This window comes from Somniosus microcephalus, chromosome 13 (genome assembly GCF_052327205.1).
Source record: "Somniosus microcephalus isolate GS21.2 chromosome 13, FLI_Smic_1.0, whole genome shotgun sequence".
NCBI lineage: Eukaryota > Metazoa > Chordata > Chondrichthyes > Squaliformes > Somniosidae > Somniosus > Somniosus microcephalus.
Window position 1 is genome coordinate 165,157,243 of NC_140999.1, and position 11,447 is coordinate 165,168,689.

Here is an 11,447-nt window from a genome sequence, read left to right on the forward strand (position 1 = left end):
CAGTCATTGTGGAGAATGAGGACACCCTCCATCGTGTTGTGTGGCAGTACCACCGTGCTAAATGGGATAGATTCAGAACAGATCTAGCAGCTCAAAACTGGGCATCTACGAGGCACTGTGGGCCATCAGCAGCAGCAGAATTGTATTCCACCACAATCTGTAACCTCATATCCCTCACTCTACCATTACTATCAAGCCAGGGGACCAACCCTGGTTCAATAGGGAGTGTAGAAGGGCATGCCAGGAGCAGCACCAGGCGTACCTAAAAATGAGGTGCCAACCTGGGGAAGCTGCAACACAGGACGACATGCATGCTAAAAAGCGGAAGCAGCATGCTATAGACAGGGCTAAGCGATCCCACAATCAACGGATCAGATGAAAGCTCTGCAGTCCTGCCACATCCAGTTGTGAATGGTGGTGGACAATTAAACAACTAATGGGAGGAGGAGGCTCCATGAATATCCCCATCCTCAATGATGGTGGAGCCCAGCACGTGAGTGCAAAAGACAAGGCTGAAGCGTTTGCAACCATCTTCAGCCAGAAGTGCCGAGTGGATGATCCATATCGGCCTACTCCTGAGGTCCCCACCATCACAGAAGACAGTCTTCAGCCAATTCGATTCACTCCATTTGATATCAAGAAATGGCTGAGCGCACTGCATACAGCAAAGGCTATTGGCCCCGACAACATCCCGGCAATCAGGCTGAAGACCTGTGCTCCAGAACTAGCTGCGCCTCTAGCCAAGCTGTTCCAGTACAGCTACAACACTGGCATCTATCCAACAATGTGGAAAACTGCCCAGGTATGTCCTGTCCACAAAAAGCAGGACAAATCCAATCCAGACAATTACCGCCCCATCAGTCTACTCTCAATCATCAGCAAAGTGATGCAAGGTGTCACCAACAGTGCTATCAAGCAGCACTTACTAACCAATAACCTGCTCACTGATGCCCAGTTTGGGTTCTGCCAAATCCACTCAGCTCCTGACCTCATTACAGCCTTGGTCCAAACATGGTCAAAGGAGCTGAATTCCAGAGGTGTGGTGAGAGTGACTGACCTTGACATCAAGGCAGCATTTGACCGGTTGTGACATCAAGGAGCCCTAGTAAAACTGAAGTCAATGGGAATCGGGGGGAAAACAATCCACTGGCTGGAGTCATACCTAGCACAAAGGAAGGTGGTTGTGGTGGTTGAAGGTCAATCATCACAGTCCCAGGACATCGCTGTAGGAGTTCCTCAGGGCAGTGTCCTAGGCCCAACCATCTTCAGCTGCTTCATCAATGACCTTCCCTCCAACATAAGGTCAGAAATGGGGATATACGCTGATGACTGCACAGTGTTCAGCGCCATTCACAACTCCTCAGATAATGAAGCAGTTCATGCCCACATGCAATAAGACCTGGACGACGTTCAGGCTTAGGCTGGTAAGTGGCAGGTAACATTTGCGCCACACAAGTGCCAGGCAATGACTATCTCCAACAAGCAAGAGTCTAACCGCCTCCCCTTGACATTCAACGGCATCACCATCGCCGAATCCCCCACCATCAACATCCTGGGGGTCACCATTGACCAGAAACTTAATTGGGCCAGCCACGTAAATATTGTGACTACAAGAGCAAGTCAGAGGCTGGGTATTCGGCGGCGAGTGTCTCATCTCCTGACTCCCCAAAGTCTTTCCACCATCTACAAGGCACAAGTAAGGAGTGTGATGGAATACGCTCCACTTGCCTGGATGTGTGCAACTCCAACAACACTCAAGAAGCTTGACACCATCCAGGACAAAGCAGCCCGCTTGATTGGCACCCCATCCACCACCTTAAACATTCACTCCCTCCACCACTGGCGTACCATGGCTGTAGTGTGTACCATCTACAAGATGCACTGCAGCAACTCGCCAAGGCTTCTTTGACAGCACCTCCCAAACCCGGGACCTCTTCCACCTAGAAAGACAAGGGCAGCCGGTGCATGGGAACACCACCAGCTCCAAGTTCCCCTCCAAGGAAATATATCGCCGATCCTTCATCGTCGCTGGGTCAAAATCCTGGAACTCCTTACCTAACAGCACTGTGGGAGTACAATCACCACACAGACTGCAGCGATTCAAGAAGGCAGCTCACCACCACCTTCTCAAGGGCAGTTAGGGATGGGCAATAAATGCTCGCCTTGCCAGCGACACCCACATCCCATAAATGAATAAAATAAAAGGATAAGTGTTCACGCAGTTAGGCTGTTAACTAAATCTGGCTCATTACTCATTACTAAGTCTAATGTGGCTTGCCCCCTTGTTGCCTCTAGGACATATTGTTGTAGGAGGGGCATTGATGTACAAAAGTTGTTGAAGCTTGTGATCCTTGACACCTGAAAGGAAGAAAAAACGTTTTTGTTAAAGCACTGGATGAGGCGAAGGATGAAATGGAACTGCGGACCAGGACAGCTTTGAGATGGAGTGAGTCAGTGCTGTGAAGAGAGAGGTCGAGAGTGTGCATGTGGTGGCGCAAGGCGTTGAGCGTGGATCCCAGGATACAGCGAGAGCAGTGGTTCGAAGAACGCTAAATATCTTGGTGAGAACTGTAATCCTGGGTGGATCCGAAACATGAAGAGTGGAATTTCAGTTGGAATTCACGTGAAATAAGTCGGAGCCAGAGACAGTTGCTGAGGAAAGAGATGTGGCTGTGAAAGCGAGTTCTGGTAGATACCTGGTCAAATACGAGAAGGGAAACAGAAATAGAGGATTTAGGTAGTGATTTATCGTGGAGCCTAACTGCTGGTGCACAAAGCGTATGAGATGTTAAACTGAATGTCTTCGCAGGCAGATGTAAAAGATTCAATGGCACTATTTGAAGAGGGCAAGGGAATTCTCCCAGTGTCCTGGCCAACATTTATCCCTCCACATCACAAACAAATTATCTGCTTATTTATCTGATTGCTGTAGGACCATGCTGTGTGCAAATCTGCTGCTGTGTTTGGTTGTCAATGACTGGAAAAACAGCTCTACAAGTGTCCCCCACTAATATAACTCGAGGTCCAATCAAACTGAAAAAAGTTTAAAGTAAACAAATCAGCATTTTGTTAATCTGATCAGTTATACAATTAACATCCTGCGGTGTCCACTGATTGCAGTAAGAGCAACAGTTACACCTATTTTTGAACTGGTCCAGGCAGCGGGTGGTCCAGGCAGCGGGCGGTCAAGGGGGTCGTTCAGCCCGATTGCCTGCCTCTCTTCCGCGGCCATGTTCGCTCCCGGGTGGCCCTGGAGATGGAGCACGTGGTGTACGCCGGCACACTTGAGGCCTTCCGCGACCGGTGGGTGCCGCGGGGACTGGAGTGCATCATCAATCCGGCCAACCAAATTTTAATTTAATTTGTTAAGTTTTATTTAAAGTTTTATTAATTTACAGTTGATTTGTTTAAACACCAAAGCCAAAAGAATACACCTATTTTTGATTGAACCAATAAAGGTGATACTGGGTTACCCCAGTGCCACTAACCAGAAGAACAGCTCTACAAGTGTCCCCTCATCTGAAGAGGCACCACTAATATAATATTCTGAATATGAAGTCCAATTAAAATTAAAGAAGCTTACGTTATAACTAAATCATAATATTGCTATCGCTGTCGATTAAACATTATCGGGTAGAGTTTCCGCTTTGGGCACAATCGGCAATCTGGGCACAAATTGTTTTTCCGAAGTGAAGTTTCTGCTCAAACTTATTTGCATAATCACAAACGTAAAATCTTCCATGAACCAACGTTATAGAACGTCATTGTTTATTTTGCATTAAAAAATATTCCTCGAAGTATTTAAGAGTGATAACCTGGTGCAGTTTTATAAATACTGCTGAAAAAGGGTTTATCACAAAAAAAACATTTTAGTAAGTGCTCAGTGCACCACTCGTGAATAACCTGATTTTAAATCACTGAAAATGACTTTAAACTATACTGAACCATTTACTAGTTTCATTGGTGTACACTAGTCCGTTTCTTAGTAAATTAAATATGTTTTAATATTTAAAAACTTCTAAAACGAGCCTACTGGTGCCTTTAAAAAAAAGCTTAAATTGAAGAGCCTCCTCGAACTGGCACAATCGGCAAAAACTCACCCTGCTCATTATTTTGATCTGGGGGTGGGGCGGGGCGGGGCAGGGCAGGTTTTAAGGGCGGGGCTGTCTTCCAGCGTTATAGATTGCGGAAACTCGATTTACGCTCGATGTAACTGTGCTTAAAATTCCTCGATCTTTTACACTGGTTTGGCCGATTTCAGGCGAATTGCGCTGGTAAAACCAGTGCAAACTAGTGGAAACTCTGGACCTATATGTCCTGCAGTGCTCACCGGTCGCGCGTAAGATCAAAGTTATTTGGTGGAATTAAAGTACCCCTTATTACAAATTCACTTCAAGCACTGCTGAATTCCTCTCCGTTTAGAAATGTTTCTAATTGCCTCTTGAACCTATTTGTCGTGCCTCCTTCAATGACCTTGCCTGGTACTTTACATCACAACTCAATGGCTGTCCAGTGGTGGTATTTTGTATTTCAGGAGACTTCCTGGTTTACCGAACTAAATCTGTCTCCTGCACTCCAGCGGCAGATTTGTAGTCACACCAAAAACTCAAAGGAGCCAGTGCACCAATGGCGATCTCCTGCTGGGTTTTTTTTGGGGGGGGGAAGAAGCACCAGTTGAAAAGCAGTTTCTTAATCTTTAGGTGAAAAAAGTCACCTGATGTTTCATTTTCTTTCCAACTTCCCGATTTGTAATTTGCATCTGTTGTCCTTCCACGACCGGTGGGCACCGCTGAGACAGGAGGGCGTGGCGGATAGTGTAAAGAACATTATGTCAGTTACAAGTTTCCTATTCGTTGTGCCGCTCGAAAAAGGGGGCACTTTTGTTATTTTTTTCCGTTTGGTGACACTGGTTAAACTAAAAAGAAAAGGGATCTGTTGGCCTTTGCCATAGGGGGCAATTTGGCAAGCTAACTGTCACCACAGCAACCTAGTTTAGCTCCAGCTCCGGCTGGAATTCTATCCCAGGTTTAGCTCCAGCTCCAGCTGGAATTCTATCCCTGGTTTAGCTCCGGCTGGAATTCTATCCCTGGTTTAGCTCCGGCTGGAATTCTATCCCTGGTTTAGCTCCAGCTCCGGCTGGAATTCTATCCCTGGTTTAGCTCCAGCTCCGGCTGGAATTCTATCCCTGGTTTAGCTCCGGCTGGAATTCTATCCCTGGTTTAGCTCCGGCTGGAATTCTATCCCTGGTTTAGCTCCAACTCCGGCTGGAATTCTATCCCTGGTTTAGCTCCAGCTCCGGCTGGAATTCTATCCCTGGTTTACCTCCAGCTCCGGCTGGAATTCTATCCCTGGTTTAGCTCCAGCTCCGGCTGGAATTCTATCCCTGGTTTACCTCCAGCTCCGGCTGGAATTCTATCCCTGGGAAATTAGTGGTGGGGAACATGGAGATGGCAAAAACGCTGAACAAATATTTTGTATCAGTCTTTACAGTAGAGGACACTAAAAATATCCCAACACTGGACAAACAGGGGGGCAATGGGGGGGGGGGGGAAGGAGCTAAACACGATTAAAATCACTAAGGAGATGGTACTTGGTAAGATAATGGGACTTAAGGTGGATTAATCCCCTGGACCTGATGGCTTACATCCTAGGGTCTTGAGAGAAGTAGCAGTAGGGATTGTGGATGCATTGGTGGTAATTTTCAAACTCCCTGCATTCAGGAAAGGTCCCAGCAGATTGGAAAACTGCTATTTAAAAAGGGAGGTAGACAAAAGGCTGGAAACTATAGACCAGTTAGCCTAACATCTGTGGTTGGTAAAATGTTGGTGTCCATTATTAAGGAAGCAGTAACAGGACATTTGGATAAGCATCATTTAATCGGACAGAGTCAGCATGGTTTTGTGAAGGGGAAGTCATGTTTGACAAATTTGCTCGAATTCTTTGAGGACGTAACAAACAGGGTGGATAAAGGGGAACCAGTGGATGTGGTGTATTTGGACTTCCAAAAGGCATTTGACAAGGTGCCACACAAAAGATTACTGCACAAGATAAAAAATCACAGGATTGGGGGTAATATACTGGCATGGGTGGAAGATTGGCTACCTAACAGAAAACAGAGAGTTGGGATAAATGGTTCATTCTCGGGTTGGCAATCAGTAACTAGTGGTGTTCCGCAGGGGTCAGTGCTGGGACCCCAACTCTTTACAATCTATTTTAACGATTTGGAAGAGGGGACCAAGTGCAACATATCCAAGTTTGCTGATGATACAAAGATGGGAGGGAAAGCAGTGAGTGAGGAGGACATAAAAAACCTGCAAAAGGACATAGACAGACTAAGTGAGTGGGTAGAAATTTGGCAGATGGAATATAAAATGTTGGAAAGTGTGAGGTTATGCACTTTGGCAGAAAAAAATCAAAGAGCAAGTTATTATCTAAATGGAGAGAAACTGCAAAGTGCTGTCCAGCCAGATTGCCTCCCTCTCTTCCGCGGCCATGTTCGCGCCCGGGTGGCCCTGGAGATGGAGCACGCGGTGTCCACTGGCACGCTCGAGGACTTCCGTGACCGGTGGGCGCCGCGGGGACTGGAGTGCATAATTAATTTGGACAACCAAATTCTAATTTGATTTATTAACGTTTAAGTAAAGTTCTATTAGTTACAGTTTATTTGTTTATTTTTTGGTCCTACCAAAAGAGGGGCAAAGTGCTACAGTACAAAGGGATCTGGGGGTCCTGGTGCATGAAACACAGAAGGTTAGTATGCAGGTACAGCAGGTGATCAGGAAGGCCAATGGAATCTTGGCTTTTATTGCAAGGGGGATGGAGTATAAAAACAGGGAAGTCTTGCTTCAGTTATACAGGGTATTAGTGAGGCCACACCTGGAATATTGCGTACAGTTTTGGTTTCCATATTTAAGAAAAGATATACTTGCTCTCGAGGCAGTTCAGAGAAGGTTCACTCGGTTGATTCCGGAGATGAGGGGGTTGACTTATGAGGAAAGGTTGAGTAGGTTGGGCCTCTACTCATTGGAATTCAGAAGAATGAGAGGCGATCTTATCGAAACATATAAGATTGTGAGGTGGCTTGATCAGGTGGATGCGGGGAGGATGTTTCTACTGATGGGTGAGACTAGAACTAGGGGGCATAATCTTAGAATAAGGGGCTGCCGTTTCAAAACTGAGATGAGGAGAAACTTCTTCACTCAGAGGGTAGTTAATCTATGGAATTTGCTACCTCAGAGAGCTGTGGAAGCTGTGACATTAAATAAATTTAAAACGGAGATAGACAGTTTCCTAGCTGATAAGGGAATTAGGGGATACGGGGAGCGGGTAGGGAAGTGGACGTGAGTCTAGGTTCGGATCAGCCATGATCCTATTGAATGGCGGAGCAGGGAGGGGCCGTATGGCCTACTCCTGCTCCTACTTCTTATGTTCTTACCTCCAGCTCCGACTGGAATTTTATCCCTGGGTTAACTCCAGCTCCGGCTGGAATTCCATTCCTGGTTTGTCTCCTACTCTGATTCCGGCTCCGACTCCTGTTCCAGCTCCTGACTTTCCTTCTCATCCGGGGCCGTGTCTCCTGCGCTAATGGCTGACCGCTTCTGAGGGAACAGGTAGAGCCGCAAAAACGCTTCTTTCCGCCTTCTCCCGTCGCCGCTGTCCACGACCGCCAGGGTGCGGGGGACTCTGGTGGTGCGATCGGGTGACCGGACTGCCGAGCGGGCGGGCGGCAGTGGTATTTGTGGGGCAGGCGAGCGCCTTGTTTTGCCGTTGCTAGGCCGCTGGTGATGGAGAGGCGGTAGCGGGAGTTCAGGTGAATGCGGGCAGTGGTTGGCGCACTGGGGGTGGGGAGAAGGTGCGGCCTCGCATCGAGTGTCCGGCCCGGAAGATCGGGGGATGGAGGAGGGAAGGGAGAGTGTCCGGCCCAGGAGTGAAGGGAAGGGGGCCGAGCCCAGGCGGGAGGGGCCGAGCCCAGGAGTGAAGGGGCGGGGGAAGAGGTGAAGCGGGGAGGGGAGTGATGGGGAGGGAGGGGAGTGATGGGGAGGGAGGGGAGTGATGGGGGAGGGGAGGTGTGATGCGGAGGGGGGAGTGATGCGGAGGGGAAGGGGGGAGTGATGCGGAGGGGGGGAGTGATGCGGAGGGGAAGGAGGGAGTGATGGGGAGGGGGGGGAGTGATGGGGAGGGGGGGGAGTGATGGGGAGGGGGGAAGGAAGGGGGGAGTGATAGGGGGGGGGAGTGATGCGGGGGGGAAGGAAGGGGGGAGTGATGGGGAGGGGGGGAGTGATGCGGGGGGGGAGTGATGGGGAGGGGGGGAGTGATGCGGGGGGGGAGTGATGCGGGGGGGGGAGTGATGCGGCGGGGAAGGGGGGGAGTGATGCGGAGGGGAAGGGGGGAGTGATGCGGAGGGGAAGGGGGGGAGTGATGGGGAGGGGGGGAGTGATGGGGAGGGGGGGAGTGATGCGGAGGGGAAGGGGGGGAGTGATGCGGAGGGGAAGGGGGGGAGTGATGCGGAGGGGAAGGGGGGGAGTGATGCGGAGGGGAAGGGGGGGAGTGATGCGGAGGGGAAGGGGGGGAGTGATGCGGAGGGGAAGGGGGGGAGTGATGCGGAGGGGAAGGGGGGGAGTGATGCGGAGGGGAAGGGGGGGAGTGATGCGGAGGGGAAGGGGGGGAGTGATGCGGAGGGGAAGGGGGGGAGTGATGCGGAGGGGAAGGGGGGGAGTGATGCGGAGGGGAAGGGGGGGAGTGATGCGGAGGGGAAGGGGGGGAGTGATGCGGAGGGGAAGGGGGGGGAGTGATGCGGAGGGGAAGGGGGGGAGTGATGCGGAGGGGAAGGGGGGGGAGTGATGCGGAGGGGAAGGGGGGGGGAGTGATGCGGAGGGGAAGGGGGGGGGAGTGATGCGGAGGGGAAGGGGGGGGGAGTGATGCGGAGGGGAAGGGGGGGAGTGATGCGGAGGGGAAGGGGGGGGAGTGATGCGGAGGGGAAGGGGGGGGAGTGATGCGGAGGGGAAGGGGGGGGATGCGGAGGGAGGGGGGAGTGATGCGGAGGGGAAGGGGGGGAGTGATGCGGAGGGGAAGGGGGGGAGTGATGCGGAGGGGAAGGGGGGGAGTGATGCGGAGGGAAGGGGGGGAGTGATGCGGAGGGGAAGGGGGGGAGTGATGCGGAGGGGAAGGGGGGGAGTGATGCGGAGGGGAAGGGGGGGAGTGATGCGGAGGGGAAGGGGGGGAGTGATGCGGAGGGGAAGGCGGGGGGAGTGATGCGGAGGGGAAGGCGGGGGGAGTGATGCGGAGGGGAAGGCGGGGGGAGTGATGCGGAGGGGAAGGGGGGAGTGATGCGGAGGGGAAGGGGGGGAGTGATGCGGAGGGGAAGGGGGGGAGTGATGCGGAGGGGAAGGGGGGGAGTGATGCGGAGGGGAAGGGGGGAGTGATGCGGAGGGGAAGGGGGGGGAGTGATGCGGAGGGGAAGGGGGGGGAGTGATGCGGAGGGGAAGGGGGGGAGTGATGCGGAGGGGAAGGGGGGGAGTGATGCGGAGGGGAAGGGGGGGAGTGATGCGGAGGGGAAGGGGGGAGTGATGCGGAGGGGAAGGGGGGAGTGATGCGGAGGGGAAGGGGGGGAGTGATGCGGAGGGGAAGGGGGGGGAGTGATGCGGAGGGGAAGGGGGGGGGAGTGATGCGGAGGGGAAGGGGGGGGGAGTGATGCGGAGGGGAAGGGGGGGGGAGTGATGCGGAGGGGAAGGGGGGGGGAGTGATGCGGAGGGGAAGGGGGGGAGTGATGCGGAGGGGAAGGGGGGGAGTGATGCGGAGGGGAAGGGGGGGGAGTGATGCGGAGGGGAGGGATGGGGAGGGGAGGGGAGTGATGGGAGGGGGAGTGATGGGGAGGGGGGAGGGGAGTGATGGGATGGGGAGGGATGGGGGGAGGGGAGGGATGCGGAGGGGGGATGGGGAGGGATGCGGGGGGGGAGGGATTGGGAGGGGGGAAGGGATGCGGGGAGGGGGGATGGGGAGGGATGGAGAGGGGGGGGGAGGGATGCGGGGGGAGGGATGGGGAGGGGGGAGGGATGCGGGGGGAGGGATGGGGAGGGGGGAGGGATGCGGGGGGAGGGATGCAGAGGGGAAGGGGGGGAGTGATGCAGAGGGAAGGGGGGGAGTGATGCAGAGGGGAAGGGGGAGGGAGGGGAAGGGGGGGAGTGATGCGGAGGGGAAGGGGGGGAGTGATGCGGAGGGGAAGGGGGGAGTGATGCGGAGGGGAAGGGGGGGAGTGATGCGGAGGGGAAGGGGGGGAGTGATGCGGAGGGGAAGGGGGGGAGTGATGCGGAGGGGAAGGGGGGGAGTGATGCGGAGGGGAAGGGGGGGAGTGATGCGGAGGGGAAGGGGGGGAGTGATGCGGAGGGGAAGGGGGGGAGTGATGCGGAGGGGAAGGGGGGGAGTGATGCGGAGGGGAAGGGGGGGGAGTGATGCGGAGGGGGAGGGGAAGGGGGAGTGACGCGGAGGGGAGGGGGGAGTGACGCGGAGGGGAAGGGGGGAGTGACGCGGCGGGGAAGCGGGGGAGTGACGCGGAGGGGAAAGGGGGGAGTGACGCGGAGGGGAAGGGGGGGAGTGACGCGGAGGGGAAGGGGGGGAGTGACGCGGAGGGGAAGGGGGGGAGTGACGCGGAGGGGAAGGGGGGGAGTGACGCGGAGGGGAAGGGGGGGAGTGACGCGGAGGGGGAGGGGGGAGGGGAGTGATGGGGGGGAGGAGGGGGGAGGAGAGTGATGGGGAGGGGGGGAGGAGAGGGGGGAGGGGAGTGATGGAGAGGGGGGAGGGGAGGGATGCAGAGATGGGGATGCGGGGGAGGGGGGAGGGATGCGGGGGGGGATGGGGAGGGATGCGGAGGGGAGTGATGGGGAGGAGAAGTGGGGAAGGAGGGAAGGGAGGGGGGGAGGGGAGGGATGCGGAGGGGAGTGATGGGAAGGAGAAGTGGGGGAGGAGAAGGAGGGGAGGAGGGAAGGGAGGGATGCGGAGGGGAGTGATGGGGAGGAGGGAGAGGGGAGGAGGGAGAGGGGAGGAGGAGAGGGAGGGGAGAGAGGGGGGAGGGAGGGGAGAGAGGAGGAGAGGGGGGAGGGATGGGGGAGAGGGGGAGGGATGGGAGAGGGGGGAGGGATGGAGAGGAGGAGAGGGGGGAGGGAGAGGAGGAGAGGGGGGAGGGATGGGAGAGGAGGAGAGGGGAGGGATGGGAGAGGAGGAGAGGGGGGAGGGAGGGGAGAGAGGAGGAGGATGAGGAGAGGGAGGAGGAGGAGGAGGAGGAGAGGGAGGAGGAGGAGAGGGGGGAGGAGGAGAGGGGGGAGGGATGCGGAGGGGAGTGATGGGGAGGAGAAGTGGGGAAGGAGGGGAGGGGAGGGATGCGGAGGGGAGTGATGGGGAGGAGAAGTGGGGGAGGAGAAGGAGGGGAGGAGGGAAGGGAGGGATGCGGAGGG

The 11,447-nt window shown here is 54.8% G+C and overlaps 1 protein-coding gene and 1 long non-coding RNA gene across 4 annotated transcripts in view; one reads left to right on the top strand and one right to left on the bottom strand.

Moving 5' to 3' along the window:
* LOC147108750 (uncharacterized) overlaps positions 1–7,523 on the bottom strand; it is a 53,409-nt gene extending 45,886 nt beyond the window's left edge. Inside the window, exon 1 of the long non-coding RNA XR_015080643.1 lies at positions 7,436–7,523. This is a non-coding gene — a long non-coding RNA (uncharacterized LOC147108750). The remainder of the gene's footprint in view (positions 1–7,435) is intronic.
* Positions 7,524–7,527: 4 nt separating this feature from the next.
* kif3b (kinesin family member 3B) overlaps positions 7,528–11,447 on the top strand; it is a 53,099-nt gene continuing 49,179 nt past the window's right edge. For 2 of the 3 annotated variants that reach the window (XM_086005520.1, XM_086005522.1), the window contains exon 1: positions 7,528–7,610. The gene's annotated coding sequence lies outside the window, so the exon portion shown is untranslated. Of the gene's footprint in view, positions 7,611–7,705; positions 7,811–11,447 lie in introns of those variants that run through there. The other variant, XM_086005521.1, reaches the window with a different exon arrangement.